We start from the raw sequence: 16809 nt of genomic DNA, 5'->3' as shown, positions 1-16809 counted from the left end.
GTGCAAAGTGTTGCTAAACAAACTTGCCTATGCTGTAATTCTTTTAAATAAGCTGGACATACTGTTATAAATTTTTCTTCTTTTTTGTAGCAAACTCATCCTCTGAAGAGACCCCAAAATTCATGGGTCGAAACGCGTCAGGATTGTTATGCAATAGCCTTATCATATGCTGTGTATAACCTATGTTTGCTATTATATGTATTTGGTATGGGTATTTTCCCACTGGAGCTCCCAATTTATATTTATATGTTACATTCATTCATTACCCTTCAATAAAGCACTTTAATATAATATTTTATTTAATGCCTTGTTCATATCTATGGTTAGCTGCCTAAAAACCCCGCTCGGGGGACCTTTTTCCATTTTTTTGTCCATATTGGGGTGAGCAGCATTGACTCCTTAATGTGTCTTCCCTCTTTTGCTATACAAATTTGGGTGGTTAAACACCCCTTCCCCCATTTGACACATGGGAGTTAGACATGAGCTGTGCACTGTCTGTTCTCCTGTATATATCCCTCTGTGTTAATCCCAGACACCACATTAGATTTTATCCACATATTTTCCAAAAAAATGTGTTAAATCGCATGTTAAATCGCACATTAGGATTTTAAGTAGACTCTCAATAAGAGGATTAAATATTTCTTCCCTTGAGCTCACTAAATTAGTTACGCTCTTGTATTATGAGTCTGTATTATTATTATACCTAATTGAGTCTATAATCCATAGCCTTGTTCGTGGTTGCGAATAGAGTAAAATCGCATCGCAACCGTGAGCAATGAGGGATCCATTGGATCCGATGCAAATTTCCTTATCTGGGTTGTTATACTATTTTGTGTATCTGGGAGATATTTCTGTGTATTTGAGAGTTATGTCCTTTCAAACAAATCTATTTAAACGTTGAAATTATGTTGCCATTTCTGGGTGGCTGTGGTTCTTGCATACTTTTGGGAATATTGTTAGAATTGTCAGTGCGCAGTTTCTAATGTTTTACCTTGTATTATTAACAAGTAATTATGTAGAAAACTTTTGTCATTTGTTGTTTTTCACAAATCGCATATGTGAGCTCGTTTGTGTGCCTCTCGATCGGCGCCTCCCCGCTTGCAGCTTGCGCCATCGGGGCCCCTGTGATGCCTGCACTGTCGCATGCTCCCTGGGTCGGGGATCACGTTCCCTGATGTGTCTTCCCGGCAGGGTGGGGAGCTCAGTTACCTGCGCTCCCCTTGTCTCTCCCCGTGGATGCCCGGATTCCCGGGTTGGCCACCCACGGGTGTGATTACCCTGCCGGCGGCATCCCTCATCACCTTCGGACATTGCGTGCGGTGTGCGCGCATGTGCGGGTCGCATGTGCGTGCGGCCTCATGGTGTCACGTATTTTACGGCGAAGGTGACGACAGATGTCGGGGCTTCGCCTTGATGGATGCCGAGGGAGCCACACGAGGCCTGCCAATGGCAGCCATAGTCTCCCTCTACACTCCGGGGTTAAGGGGCGGAAGAAACGATACCTGTTGTTAATTTCAGTACTAATTAAGGACACTATTTAATGAGGGTGGATTTGGGTGTGATCCCTCCACTTCCTCCTTGGACGGCCAGACTCTTTTCCTCAACAGTAGGAGTGAGTAAGAACTTATGATACCTCTGATTATCAATGCTTTGTCAGACCCCATAGAATAATATTTTACTTATATTTAATTTTGATTTTTGTGCACACTAGCTTTGGATGCCGTAGACTTAGATACTTGGCAATATCATGCACTTTTTCCTCAAATTCACACATCACATTCACTGTACACATCCTTCACTTCTCTTCCTATCACTGCCATTGTCAGCATTTAAGGACAAGGTCATCCCTGACATATTCTATATTGGTTATACCAATATAGTCACTCCACTCATTCTATTATCCTTCACATGATCAATTCAAGTTGCAATAGATTATTACAATACTTTCTGACCGCCCAATAGTTAAATCTAACTACTAACCTATATGGGTATATTCAGGAGCTAACGCTCTGACAATTTTCGTAGGTTCCGGCCCCACCCCCCAGTGGTGTGTTGGTAGGGGGGCAATTATACGTGTGACTCCTTGCAAGCCATATCAAGTGGATTCCTGTTCCCCCTTCTTCCTGGGGTACTGCTACGTGCGGGCACACTGGATGGTCTGGCTGCTGTGTGGGGAGGCTCTGATCGAGGGGTACATCCAAACTCAGTGGTAATTATGTGCAAAGTGTTGCTAAACAAACTTGCCTATGCTGTAATTCTTTTAAATAAGCTGGACATACTGTTATAAATTTTTCTTCTTTTTTGTAGCAAACTCATCCTCTGAAGAGACCCCAAAATTCATGGGTCGAAACGCGTCAGGATTGTTATGCAATAGCCTTATCATATGCTGTGTATAACCTATGTTTGCTATTATATGTATTTGGTATGGGTATTTTCCCACTGGAGCTCCCAATTTATATTTATATGTTACATTCATTCATTACCCTTCAATAAAGCACTTTAATATAATATTTTATTTAATGCCTTGTTCATATCTATGGTTAGCTGCCTAAAAACCCCGCTCGGGGGACCTTTTTCCATTTTTTTGTCCATATTGGGGTGAGCAGCATTGACTCCTTAATGTGTCTTCCCTCTTTTGCTATAAATGAAAAAAGACCAAAAATTTTGAAAAAAAACAAATTTTTTCTAATTTCTGTGATAAAATTTTGCAAATTCTTAATTTTTCTTCATAAATTTTGGCCACAATTTATACTGCTACATATCTTTGGTAAAAATAACCAAAAATTTGTGGAAATTATTTGGTCTGTGTGAAAGTTTTAGAGTCTACAAGCTATGGTGCAAATCACAAAAAAATTATCACATCTGATGTACTGAGGCCTATCTCATTTCCTGAGACCCTAACAAGCCAGGAAAGTATAAATGCCCCCCAAATAACCCCTTTTTGGAAAGTAGACATTTCAATGTATTTAGTTAGAGGCATGGTGAGTTATTTGAAGTTGTATTTTTTTCCCACAATTCTTTGCAAAATTGAGATTTTTTTTTTCCCACAAAATTGTCATTGTAATAGCTTATTACTCTCACATGGCATGTGTATACCACAAATGACACCCCAAAATACATTCTGCTACTCCTCCTGAGTATTAAGATACCACATGTGTGGGACTTTTTCACTGCCTGGCCACATACAGAGGCCCAACATGCATGGAGCGCCATCAGGTGTTCTAGGAGCATAAATTACACATCACATTTCTCAACCACCTATTACACTTTTGAAGGCCCTGGAGCACCAGGACAATGGAAACACCCACAAAATGACCCCATTTTGGAAAGCTAACACCCCAACGTATAATCTATGAGGCATAATGAGTCTTTTGAATGGTTTATTTTTTTCCAGAAGTTTTTGGAAAATGTGGAAAAAAATGAAAACGCATTTTTTTTTACACAAAGTTGTCCGTTTATAAGATATTTCCAACACATAGCATTTAGATAGCAAAAATTACACCCCAAAATACATTCTGCTACTCCTCCTGAGTATTACGATACCACATGTGTGGGACTTTTTCACTGCCTGGCCACATACAGAGGCCCAACATGCATGGAGCACCATCAGGTGTTCTAGGAGCATAAATTACACATCACATTTCTCAACCACCTATTATACTTTTGAAGGCCCTGGAGCACCAGGACAATGGAAACACCCACAAAATGACCCCATTTTGGAAAGCTAACACCCCAACGTATAATCTATGAGGCATAATGAGTCTTTTGAATGGTTTATTTTTTTCCAGAAGTTTTTGGAAAATGTGGAAAAAAATGAAAACGCATTTTTTTTTACACAAAGTTGTCCGTTTATAAGATATTTCCAACACATAGCATTTAGATAGCAAAAATGACACCCCAAAATACATTCTGCTACTCCTCCTGAGTATTACGATACCACATGTGTGGGACTTTTTCACTGCCTGGCCACATACAGAGGCCCAACATGCATGGAGTACCATCAGGTGTTCTAGGAGCATAAATTACACATTACATTTCTCAACCACCTATTACACTTTTGAAGGCCCTGGAGCACCAGGACAATGGAAACACCCACAAAATGACCCCATTTTGGAAAGCTAACACCCCAACGTATAATCTATGAGGCATAATGAGTCTTTTGAATGGTTTATTTTTTTCCAGAAGTTTTTGGAAAATGTGGAAAAAAATGAAAACACATTTTTTTTTTACACAAAGTTGTCCGTTTATAAGATATTTCCAACACATAGCATTTAGATAGCAAAAATGACACCCCAAAATACATTCTGCTACTCCTCCTGAGTATTACGATACCACATGTGTGGGACTTTTTCACTGCCTGGCCACATACAGAGGCCCAACATGCATGGAGCACCATCAGGTGTTCTAGGAGCATAAATTACACATCACATTTCTCAACCACCTGTTACACTTTTGAAGGCCCTGGAGCACCGGGACAATGGAAACACCCACAAAATGACCCCATTTTGGAAAGCTAACACCCCAACGTATAATCTATGAGGCATAATGAGTCTTTTGAATGGTTTATTTTTTTCCAGAAGTTTTTGGAAAATGTGGAAAAAATGAAAACGCATTTTTTTTTTACACAAAGTTGTAAGTTTATAAGATATTTCCAACACATAGCATTTAGATAGCAAAAATGACACCCCAAAATACATTCTGCTACTCCTCCTGAGTATTACGATACCACATTTGTGGGACGTTTTCACTGCCTGGCCACATACAGAGGTCCAACATGCATGAAGCACCATCAGGTGTTCTAGGAGCATAAATTACACATCACATTTCTCAACCACCTATTGCACTTTTGAAGGTCCTGGAGCACCAGGACAATGGAAACACCCACAAAATGACCCCATTTTGGAAAGCTAACACCCCAACGTATAATCTATGAGGCATAATGAGTCTTTTGAATCGTTTATTTTTTTCCAGAAGTTTTTGGAAAATGTGGAAAAAAATGAAAACGCATTTTTTTTTACACAAAGTTGTCAGTTTATAAGATATTTCCAACACATAGCATTTGGATAGCAAAAATGACACCCCAAAATACATTCTGCTACTCCTCCTGAGTATGACGATACCACATGTGTGAGACTTCTACACAGCCTGGCCACATACAGAGATCCAACATGCAAGGAACACCGTCAGGTGTTCCAGGGACACATAGCATGCACATACCAAGAATTACACCCAAAAATACATTATGCTAAGCAAAGCGTAAACAAAAAAGATTACCTGTGGTTGTAGTAGCACAGTTGTACACAGGAGGATAGCACTGGTCCAGGCAGCAGGCAGGGACTTGGTCAGCAGTGGCGAACACAATTGTCCAGGCAGCAGGCAGGGTTACTGTACATATAAAGTCCAGGGTCAGTGCAGGCAGAGATATTGTCCGCAGTGCCAAAAATATTGGTCCTGGTAGTAGGCAGGTCCATGTGGTGTGGTCAGTACAACAGGCAGAGGCATGACGGCAGTAAGTCCTACAGGCAGAAGTAGGGCCTCATTCAGGACAGAATGGGGACAGGGATAGAGGCTTCCCCCACCCAAATCTCTTTGAAGCCTCCGAGTCTCCAGACCCTAATCTAGGATTGAGAAAACAAAATAAATTGTTTTCTTCATCCAGAAAAACAATTCTGGAGCCCCTCACATATGTGAGACCCCTGTGTTGAATCCCACTAGTCCAGTTGCAGGGTACAAGATCAGTCCAAGAGGCAGGCAAATATCATGGTCAAACAGTCCAAGGTCAGTTCCAGATCAGGCAGAGGTATGTACAGAATCGTTGGGCAGAAGCATGGTCGAATAACAGTCCAGGGTCAGTTCCAGATCAGGCAGAGGTATGTGCAGAATCGTTAGGCAGAAGCGTGGTCAAATAACAAGCCAGGGTCAGTTACAGAGGAGGCAGTGGCATAAGGGGTGTGAGGGTAAATTGCAGGAACGGAGGCTTACGTTTACCATACTTCACTAATAATTTACTGAAGTATGGTAACGACGAAAACATTCACCTACGCAGAGGCCTGGTTCAGAAGGACATTGTGCACAATAATAAGATGTGTCTCTTCTGAATCCAGCTCTGGTACACACCTTACATTTTTTTTGCCATCGTTGGCCTGTTGGTTTGGGAGGGATCTTATCTGGAAAGTGGCGTTCGGAGAGTCAACTTAGAACATCAGATCGGATATTTTCTGGGGGGCCGTTCGGGAATGTAAGGGCAGTGAAAACTTCCTCCTGGTAGCCAAGGAAGCGTTTGGGGTTTTGGGTGGAGTTACGATAAATGACATAAGAATTGTAGATGGCCAAATGAAAAAAATAAATTGCAACTTTCTTATACCAATGGTATGTCCGTCTTGTGGCAAGGTACGGTTCCAGCATCTGGTCATTCAAGTCGACTCCCCCCATAAACAAATTATAGTCAAAGATGCATTTAGGTTTCTGTATGGGGCCATTTCTTCTGGGGATTTCCATGAAAGTATCATCGTGGATTGAAGACAACATGTACACATCTCTTTTGTCTCTCCACTTCACTGCCAAAATCTCGTTGTTTCGTAGACTCGCCGTTTCTCCTTTTCTCAATTTTTTATTGACCAGACTTTGAGGAAAGCCCTTCCAGTTCTTTTTGATGGTACCACATGCAGGCGTCTTCATCCGATGCAGGTTGTGGAACAGGGGCAGAGATGTGTAGAAGTTATCTACGTACAGGTGGTAGCCTTTCTCCAGTAGGGGGTATGTGAGATCCCAAACAATTTTCCCGCTTGATCCCAAGTAGTCTGGGCAATTAGGGGGTTGCAGCTGGGTGTCCTTCCCTTCGTACACTTTGAAGGCATACAAGTAACCTGTGACTCGGTCACATAATTTGTATACCTTCACCCCATAGCGTGCCCTTTTACTGGGAATATATTGCTTTATTTTAAGCCTGCCACTAAACTTAAGAAGGGACTCATCCACACATATGTTTTTGTCTGGGGTAAACAGCAGGGGGAATAGTGCAGAAAAATAATTTAAAAGTGGCCGAATTTTGAAAAGTCTATCATAGTTTGGGTCATTTCGGGGAGGGCACTGGGTATTGTCGTTGAAATGAAGAAACCTCATTATCATGAGGTATCTGTTTCTGGGCATTACCTTGGAGTATATTGGCATGTGTTGGAGGGGGTGGGTTGACCAATAGGACAGCAAAGTGTTTTTTTTCGTGAGTCCCATGTTAAATGTGAGCCCTAAAAAACACCTTCAATTCCTCCACCGTTAGGTCTCTCCATTCGTAGGGACGGGCATAGTAGGACGTTGGATTATTCGCAATGAATTGCTGTGCATAAAGGTTGCACTGGGCCACAATACTTGACAGCATGTCCTCGGTAAAAATTAAATTAAAAAAATCTATTGGGGAAAAATTCCCCGTGTTCACCTGGACTCCTGGCTGGGCAGTGAAAGGGGGAATGTTGGCTTCTCCTGAATTAGGAGGAAGCCACAAGGGGTTCTGCAGGGCATAGGGAAGGCTGGCATGGGTCCTTGGCCTTTCTTGCCGAGGCACTGCGGTGCTGGTGGATGGCACTGCGGTGCTGGTGGACGGGACTGCTGTGCTGGTGGACGGGACTGCCGTGCTGGTGGACGGGACTGCCGTGCTGGTGGACGGGACTGCGGTGCTGGTAGATGCCACTGCCTCCCCACCAGAACGCCTTCGTTTGGCGGGCCGAATCTCTTCCTCCTCTGAGTCACTCAGTGTTTCACTACTGAGGACTGGCTCATAATTTATGTCCGACTCGGAATCGGAAAGGGAATCTGAAAAAGAGAGCTCCCCGTTGCTCTCGTCGGCCTGGGACAGTATTTGGTACGCCTCCTCGGCGGAAAAGCTTCTTTTGGCCATGGTTGCTAAGCCTGCACTGATGGGCACTGATGAGGCGGCACTGATGAGCACAGATGGGCACTGATGAGGTGGCACAGAGGGGCACTGATGAGGTGGAACAGATGTGCACTGATGAGGTGGAACAGATGTGCACTAATGAGGTGGAACAGATGTGCAGATGTGCACTGATGAGGTGGCACAGGTGGGCACTGATGAGGCGGCACAGGTGGGCACTGATGAGGTGGCACAGGTGGGCACTAAGGAGGCGGCACAGGTGGGCACTGATGAGGTGGAACAGATCTGCACTGAGATTGCACAGATGTGCACTTATGAGGTGGCACATCTGGGCACTGATGGGACGGCACAGATGGGGCGGCACAGATGGGGCGGCACAGATGGGGCAGCACAGATGGAGTGGCACAGATGGGGCGGCACAGATGGAGCAGCACAGATGGGCACTGATGAGGCGGCACAGATGTGCACTGAGGCAGCACAGATGTGCACTGATTGGCACAGGTGGGCACTGATGAGGTGGCACAGGTGGGCACTGATGAGGTGGCACAGGTGGTCACTGATTGTGCAGATGTGCAGCTGGATCACTGATGCACTGATCACCGCTGGGCAGACAGGTGGGCACCAATTGGCACAGGTGGGCACCGATTGGCACAGGTGGGCACCGATTTGGCACTGTACTGATGCTGCACTATTGATGGGGCACTGTATTGATGGGGCACTGTGTTGATGGGGCACTGTGTTGATGGGCACTGTATTGATGGGCACTGTGGGCACAGTAAATGGCAAACAAACACTCACTGAAGGCTGACAGATCTCTCTCTCCTCACACGCTGTCTCTGTGTGAGGAGAGAGAGCAGGCAATGAGAGATGATCTCAATTGTTTACATTTTAGATCATCTCTCATTGGAGGCAGCGATCGCGCTGTAAACGGCCGCTGTGATTGGCCGTTTACAGCGATCTGTGATTGGCTGTGTCCAAGGGACACGGCCAACACAGAATTTCCCCGTTGCGCGCTCGTGAGCGTGCACGGGGAGCGAGGAAAGGGGAGGCCGTCATATGACGTCCTCCCGGGAATTGACATCCGCGCTGAAGCCGTCATTCGGCTACGGCCGGATGTCAGGAGGTTAAAGGAATATTACACTTTTATTGTTTCACTTTAAACATTCTTAACCACTTGCCGACCGCCTAACAAAGATATACTGAGTCAGAATGGCACGGGCAGGCAAAATCACGTACCTGGTACGTGATCTGCTTCCCGTGGGCGGGGGGCGCATCACGCTCCCCCCCGGTGCCTGAGGCGGTCGGCTTCATTAGGGGAGTGATCCAGGCTGAGGGGGAGACCACTCATTCGCGGCCACCCCCTCGCGATCGCTCCCAACGAATGAGAATCTTCCTCTGCTGCTGTAATGTAAACAGCGGCAGAGGAAGTGATGTCATCTCTCCTCGGGTCGGTATTTTCCGTTCCGGCGCCGAGGAGAGAAGACATCTGAGTAAGTGCACAACACAACACATTACAGTAAAACACACTAGGCACACTTTTCACCCCACATCACCCCCCCGATCACCCCCTGATCACCCCCCCTTGTCACAGTGACACCAATAGCAGTTTTTTTTCTGATTACTGCATTGGTGTCAGTTTGTGACAGTTATAAGTGGTAGGGCAGTTAGGCTCTGTTTCCACTACTGCGACTTATTTTGCGACTTGACACATGTCAAGTCGCATGACAAGTCAAAACCCATGTATTTCAATGGTCCCCGTTCTAATTGGTGCGACTCAAGTCGCAGCGACTCCAAAAAAGGTTCTTGCAGTACTTTGTTCCGTCTTCGGTGCGACTTGTTCTCCATAGAAAGGTATTAAGTCGCAATGCAGTCGTATGTACATGTCTGACACCGCGACTTTGTTGCGACTTCCACGGAAGTCTACGGAAGCACATGATCTCTGCTCCTCCCAAATACATCACTTCCTATATTGATGTCTGTGAGTGTGGAAGACAGCAGGAAGCATGCCTAGGGCTAGAAAAAACAAGCGACAAGTGCATGACAATGAGGAAATTATTAGGCTTGTCAGACAACGTCCGGCAATATATGAATGACCTCAGAGATGCAGGTTACAAAGATCATGCAAAGAAGGAGAGAGCATGGTTGGAAGTGGCTCGCATATATTATGAGACCTGGGACTCTTTATCAGCCACAGAACGTTCTTCAAAAAGTAAGTGGTTGATATATGCTGCTTAGCACTTTGTGCCTTGCACCTATTTAAATATTCTGCAACAAATGGGTGTGTGTTAACAATGTGCACTGTGTTTTCTTGGTGGGGACCGCTTCTCCTGCCTTAGATCACAGTGGTTCGGCAGGAGGGAATCCCTTGTCAACACTATCTGTGTTGATGGTGGAATTTATATAGTTACTTTCGTGTAACCTGTGGCTGCAGGAAAGTAAATCTGTGTGTGTGTGTGTGGGACAACAAATAATATTTGACCACGGTCCTAATAATATAAAATAATATTAAAGATGGCCCTGTCAACATCCTCCAGCACATGTCCAATTATGTAGGTGTCATGGTTAATATATTTAGCGGTTGTTTTAACACCATCCATATCAATTATGCGGCCTAGCAAATGAATGACCTATAGGCAGTTAATAAAGTTTTTTGTTTTAATTTATTATTTGCTTTATATTTTGTAGTGCACTCGTTACAAACTCGATGGAGAAGTCTCAAAGACTGCTACAACCGGTACTTACGAAAATTAAAAGAAGGAAGGAGTGGTTCCGGCTCCAAAAGATTAGCCCCATATGCCCATGCCGGGGATCTGGATTTTTTAAAACCAGTGTTGGAAATGCGAGAGTAAGTTATCAGCAGGCATATGTTACGAATTGTACATATCAAATTGTAATGCTTACTTTACAAATCTGTGATTGGTATTTCAGAACCCAAGCAAGCTGGGAAGACAGCACACAGGGTTTGGCAGCAGAGGATGAGTCAGAGGAAGCTGCTGCGGAGGAGGAGCAAGAACAATTCCAAGACAATGTTGACAAGGAACTGTTCGTAGATGAATCAAGGTCAACATCAAACTCAATGAATGAGGAGGATGCAGAACCAGGGCCTAGCAATGTCTCTAGGCCTTTGCGAAGATCTTCAAGGGGAAGTGCCCGGCCTGTGAAACCCATGGAAAAAATTTTAAATGTAGTTAGTCAGATGTCCACTAAAATGGCAGAAAACCAGTGTGAAGACACAGCATTTCTCACTGTAATTTTAGGCATATGTAAACAGGTACCCCCTGAGAAAAAATATGCACTCAGGATGGCTTTGATGTCAACTGCTCAATCATTTGTGGGTGAGGGGCCAACAACATCCTCTGCATATATGCAACCCCCCCTTCCCCAATATCCCCCTTATCAATAATACACTCACTTTCCAAGTACACAGTATGCTCCACCAATAAACCGTCCATACTGTGACCAGTATGGTAATATGCTGAATCCCTCAAGGCCACGCATGTTGCATCCAATTCCTGCCCCCTCTACCTCTACCCTTGGCCCCCCAACCACTCACCAACTTAGGCAGCCTACACCCAGTCAGGTTCCGCCTTTTCTGGAAAGGAAATATTACCCTGGTTCATCAGTGGATTTCCCTAGACCAACCAATAGTTCCGTTTCCGGGACCAATGAAAACAAAACATACGAGCAATTGTAATTTTTGATAATTTTTTATGTGGGTTTAACACTTGTTCTATATTTTTTGGTTGGTTGTGGAGGCCAAAACAACAACTGTAGAATTTTTCAGTTCATGGAAGTTCTTTCTTTATTTTTTCCTTTTTGAAAAAAGATTTGTCTTGTAAAAAAGATTCAGATTATATATTTTATTTTTTTTATGACTTTTATGTTTGTGTTTTTGAAAGTGAAATCTTTTATTTTTTTAATATTTGTTGTGCTTGTTAAAAAGTAAAAGAAAATGGTGTAGTTCACCAAAAACCAAAAAAAAAACATTTTCGGTGCATTCTTGCACAAAAATCTGGAAAATAAATATTATTCTGGTTACATTATGCATTTTCTGCTTATCCTTTTTTAGAATTTGTGTTCAAGACCTGTTATTCTGCATTTGGATGCAATGAAACATAACAGACATTTAAATAATATTACAATAAAATGCATGAATTACATTATGCAATGGCATCCTGCTGCCAGGGGACAGAACCAGCAGCAGACATAAAATAAGACGAGAATCCCTCACGCACAGTGGCACCATTGGTGGTGCCCCTACTGGCACTCCATTGTGCACCTTCCAGATCGTGCATGAGGGAATCTTCAAAAAGGTAGCCATCACGAATTCGAACAAAATTATGAAGCACACATGCTGCTTTTACTGCAGATATTGCATTCTCAAGTTTTAAATTAATCGGTGTATGTAGCAAACGCCACTTGTTGGCTAAAATGCCAAATGAACATTCTACCACTCGTCTTGCCCTCGTTAACCGGTAATTGAAGATTCGCTTCTCTTCACTTAGACACCTATTGGAATAAGGCCTTAATAGATGCTCACTGAGAGCAAAGGCCTCATCCCCAACATACACAAATGGCATTGGCGGCCCATTTGTTCCTGGCAACGGACAGTCCTGTGGCAGGTCCAGACCATTTTCCCGCAACATTCTTCCAAACGATGATCTTTGGAAAATACTGGAGTCTGAGCTGCTGCCATATGATCCTATGTCTATATAGGTAAAACAATAATTGGCATCAGACACTGCTAGTAATACAAAAGAAAAATATTTTTTGTAGTTAAAGTATTTTGTTCCACTGCCGATGGGCATCACTACCCTCATATGTTTTCCGTCAATTGCCCCGAGACAATTCGGGAAATTGCAACGATCCCAGAAAACTTCAGCGATCTTGCACCAATCTTCCCAAGTGGGCTTCTTCAGGACCAAATCCTTAAGGACATTCCAGATGTCTCTGCAGGTATCGTGGACAATATTGCTGACAGTAGTTTTGCCAACCAAAAACTCATAATGCAAACTTGCAAAGGAATGTCCAGTTGCCAGGTACCTAAAATGGAAAAGTACATACAGTTTATTATAATGATACATATTTACACTAAGCTACTTCAATAAACTAAAATAAAATAAGCTAGGAAGGAGGTTCCTGAGGAAGTGAAGGAAGAAGAGGATCAGGAGAAAGACACTGGTGATGTAGAGGCAAAGTTAATATTGTAAAAACAATCTCGCGCACAATTACATGCTAGTATTTTTTGGTTTACTTCATGTAAAGAGGATGAAAGAATGCTGTGGATATCCAAATGCCACATAGAAGAAAAATTAGGTATGAAAAGTTACCTCAATGTTATAATGAGTCTTTCTACAGCTGGAATACTCCTTCGGAAACTTGTGTTTTGTCGCTCTAAATGGCTAGAGAGCAAAGCCAACAATTCATCAAAACTGTAAAGAGATAAAATATGGCTATTATTTACATTGACCATGTAAAAATAAAATATTTACAATTCGAGTTCCATTATTATAACAATTTGAACAGGTTATAGTTAACACTTCTAGCTATTCAAACCTTAAAATTCTAAAAAGAGTCATACTGACCAGGCATATACACATTTTCCTAAATATATCTGGCAGCATTTGCAAGTTGACATCCAAAAATGTTCTCACCTTCTAATTGACATCCTTGTGTAGTTGAAGAATTTGTCTTCATGAGCACGGAGGTCGTTGTAAAGGACCCCAAACTGGCCTCTCACTTCCCTTTGGGCGATGATGGGATGGATCCAAAACCTATGCCTTCTCCTCCTCCGGTTATCCTCCTCTTCTTCATCTATAAATGCTGCTACAGCAGCCAAAATGACTGCTGACCCAACATATTGCATAGCCAACATGTTTGCTAACAAACATACAACACGTGACAACGAAAGAGGAAGGGGAAATAAGTAAGCAGGATAAGGAATTACATCACTATGGCTAAATCGCAGAACATCCAAGTCGCACAAAGTCGTATTTAAAGTCGCAACAAAACGCACCACAAATCGCATTGCAAAGTCGCAGTGTAAATCGCGCCACTTTGGGGACGCAGTAGTGGAAACATAGCCTTAGTGTTAGCCCCTTTAGGTCTAGGGTACCCTCCTAACCCCCCCTAATAAAGTTTTAACCCCTTGATCACCCCCGTCACCAGTGTCACGAAGCGATCGTTTTTCTGATCGCTGTATTAGTGTCACTGGTGATGCTAGTTAGGGAGGTAAATATATAGGTTTGCTGTCAGCGTTTTATAGCGTCAGGGACCCCCATATACTATCTAATAAAGGTTTCAACCCCTAGATTGCCCCCTAGTTAACCCTTTCACCAGTGATCACCGTATAACTGTTACGGGTGACGCTGGTTAGTTAGTTTATTTTTTATAGTGTCAGGGCACCCGCCATTTATTACCTAATAAAGGTTTAACCCCCTGATCGCCCGGCGGTGATATAAGTTAGATTTTAGGGTCAGATAGGGTCTGCGTCACCCCAGGCAGCGTCAGTTCATTGCCAGTACCGCTAACACACACACACGCACCATACACCTCCCTTAGTGGTATAGTATCTGAACGGATCAATATCTGATCCGATAAGATCTATACTAGCATCCCCAGCAGTTTAGGGTTCCAAAAAATGCAGTGTTAGTGGGATCAGCCCAGATACCTGCTAGCACCTGCGTTTTGCCCCTCCGCCCGGCCCAGCCCAGCCCACCCAAGTGCAGTATCGATCGATCACTGTCACTTACAAAACACTAAGCGCATAACTGCAGCATTTGCAGAGTCAGGCCTGATCCCTGCGATCGATAACAGTTTTTTTGGTAGCGTTTTGGTGAACTGGCAAGCACCAGCCCCAGGCAGTGTCAGGTTAGTGCCAGTAACGCTAACACCCACGCACGCACCGTACACCTCCCTTAGTGGTATAGTATCTGAACGGATCAATATCTGATCCGATCAGATCTATGCTAGCGTCCCCAGCAGTTTAGGGTTCCCAAAAATGCAATGTATCGATCGATCACTGTCACTTACAAAACACTAAATACATAACTGCAGTGTTCACAGAGTCAGGCCTGATCCCTGTGATCGCTAACAGTTTTTTTGGTAGCGTTTTGGTGAACTGGCAAGCACCAGCAGCCTAGTACACCCCGGTCGTAGTCAAACCAGCACTGTAGTAACACTTGGTGACGTGGTGAGTCCCATAAGTGCAGTTCAAGCTGGTAAGTTGGCAAGCACAAGTAGTGTCCCGCTGCCACCAAGAAGAAGACAAACACAGGCCCGTCGTGCCCATAATGCCCTTCCTGCTGCATTCGCCAATCCTAATTGGGAACCCACCACTTCTGCAGCACCCGTACTTCACCCATTCACATCCCCAACCAAATGCAGTTGGCTGCATGAGAGGCATTTTCTTTATGTCCTCCCGAGTACCCCTACCTAACGAACCCCCCAAAAAAGATGTTGTGTCTGCAGCAAGTGCGGATATAGGCGGGACACCCACTATTATTGTCCCTCCTGTCCTGACAATCCTGGTCTTTGCATTGGTGACTGTTTTGAATGCTACCATGCACTAGTTGAGTATTAGCGTAGGGTACAGCACTGCACAGACTAGGCACACTTTCACAGGGTCTCCCAAGATGCCATTGCATTTTGAGAGACCTGAACCTGGAACCGGTTACAGTTATAAAAGTTATAGTTACAAAAAAAGTGTAAAAAAAAAACAAAAAAATATATATAGAATAAAAAAAACAAAAATAGTTATTGTTTTATTGTTCTCTCTCTCTCTTTTCTCTCTCTGTTGTTCTGCTCTTTTTTACTGTATTACTTCTATTCTGCAATGTTTTATTGTTATTATGTTTTATCATGATTGCTTTTCAGGTATGCAATTTTTTATAAAATAAGAAAAATCTGCTGCGCCAACCCAAAAAATATCAAGCAGCCAACACCACCAATTAGACTAATTGTATAAATCAATGAAAGAAAGAAAAAGTGTAGCGCTATATTGTGCCAATAAACATTAATGTGAAATGTTTTATATGAAACACCTGTGCATATATCAAAACTAGGTCCTGCTAGACCCATAAAAAAATATATTAGACAAGTTAATCATAACATGTGTACACAAATCAAGTGATCTAAAAATCATAAATAACAATGTGCTGTATAGTGAACGATAATGTGAATTTAGGTGTACATAGTAAAATAGTCCCAGACTCTCAGATCAAAGGCAAACATGTATAATAAAAATTAAGATGGAGGTAAATGGTAAGTCTCCGGGGTATTAAATAGTTCATTCGATCGAGCAAAGATGTCCTAGAGCATAGATGTAAATCTCACAGTAGCATCTAGTCCTGTCCCCTGTGAACTTTTCCAATATTCAACCAAGCAAAAAGCAATATAGAATACCCTTACCGGACGTGGTGGACTCACAGGCCGTTGGCGGTGAGTCAAACGAGCTTACACCATTAGGTACGGTAAGGTTACAGCTGTCCTTGGTCCATGGCAAAAGGGTCCTGGATGGGTCCCCAATCCTGAGCGGTACCACGAATTCGTCCTCCAACGATCGTTTTGGGTCTCCTGCTGCTGTTTCTATTCAGTCAGATACATGGTTTCCATTCACTTCCACTAGGTCTTCTATAATCGTATGGCCTGTCTCTGTGTTGTAATAAGAGAAACAACTGTATAGAAAGGCAGCCAATTTTGTAGGGTGGGATTTACACTACCAAACTGGCAATTTTTTATACTTCACTGTTTACTGTGTTTTATTGTTAACCATTTTTTTGTTTTCAGGTACGCCATTCAGCTGCAACGTGGATTTATTTATCTTGACAGCAACAGCGTTTGCTCCGACGATACATAAGGCCGTGACTCCAGCGCTATCGGAGGTGATATATGCCAAAGCATGGGGGCAGCAGGGGCGGAGGAAC

General features: G+C 43.3%; 1 long non-coding RNA gene across 1 annotated transcript in view; it reads left to right on the top strand.

Moving 5' to 3' along the window:
- Positions 1-11442, top strand: part of LOC141102465 (uncharacterized) — a 40780-nt gene extending 29338 nt beyond the window's left edge. Inside the window, exons 2-3 of the long non-coding RNA XR_012235117.1 lie at positions 10571-10730; positions 10814-11442. This is a non-coding gene — a long non-coding RNA (uncharacterized lncRNA). The remainder of the gene's footprint in view (positions 1-10570; positions 10731-10813) is intronic.
- Positions 11443-16809: the final 5367 nt, after the last annotated feature.

The sequence above is a fragment of the Aquarana catesbeiana genome, linkage group LG07 (assembly GCF_042186555.1).
Source record: "Aquarana catesbeiana isolate 2022-GZ linkage group LG07, ASM4218655v1, whole genome shotgun sequence".
In the NCBI taxonomy this organism is placed as follows: Eukaryota; Metazoa; Chordata; class Amphibia; order Anura; family Ranidae; genus Aquarana; species Aquarana catesbeiana.
The sequence above is the reverse complement of the archived record's forward strand: the minus strand, read 5'-3'. Positions and strand labels throughout refer to the sequence as shown.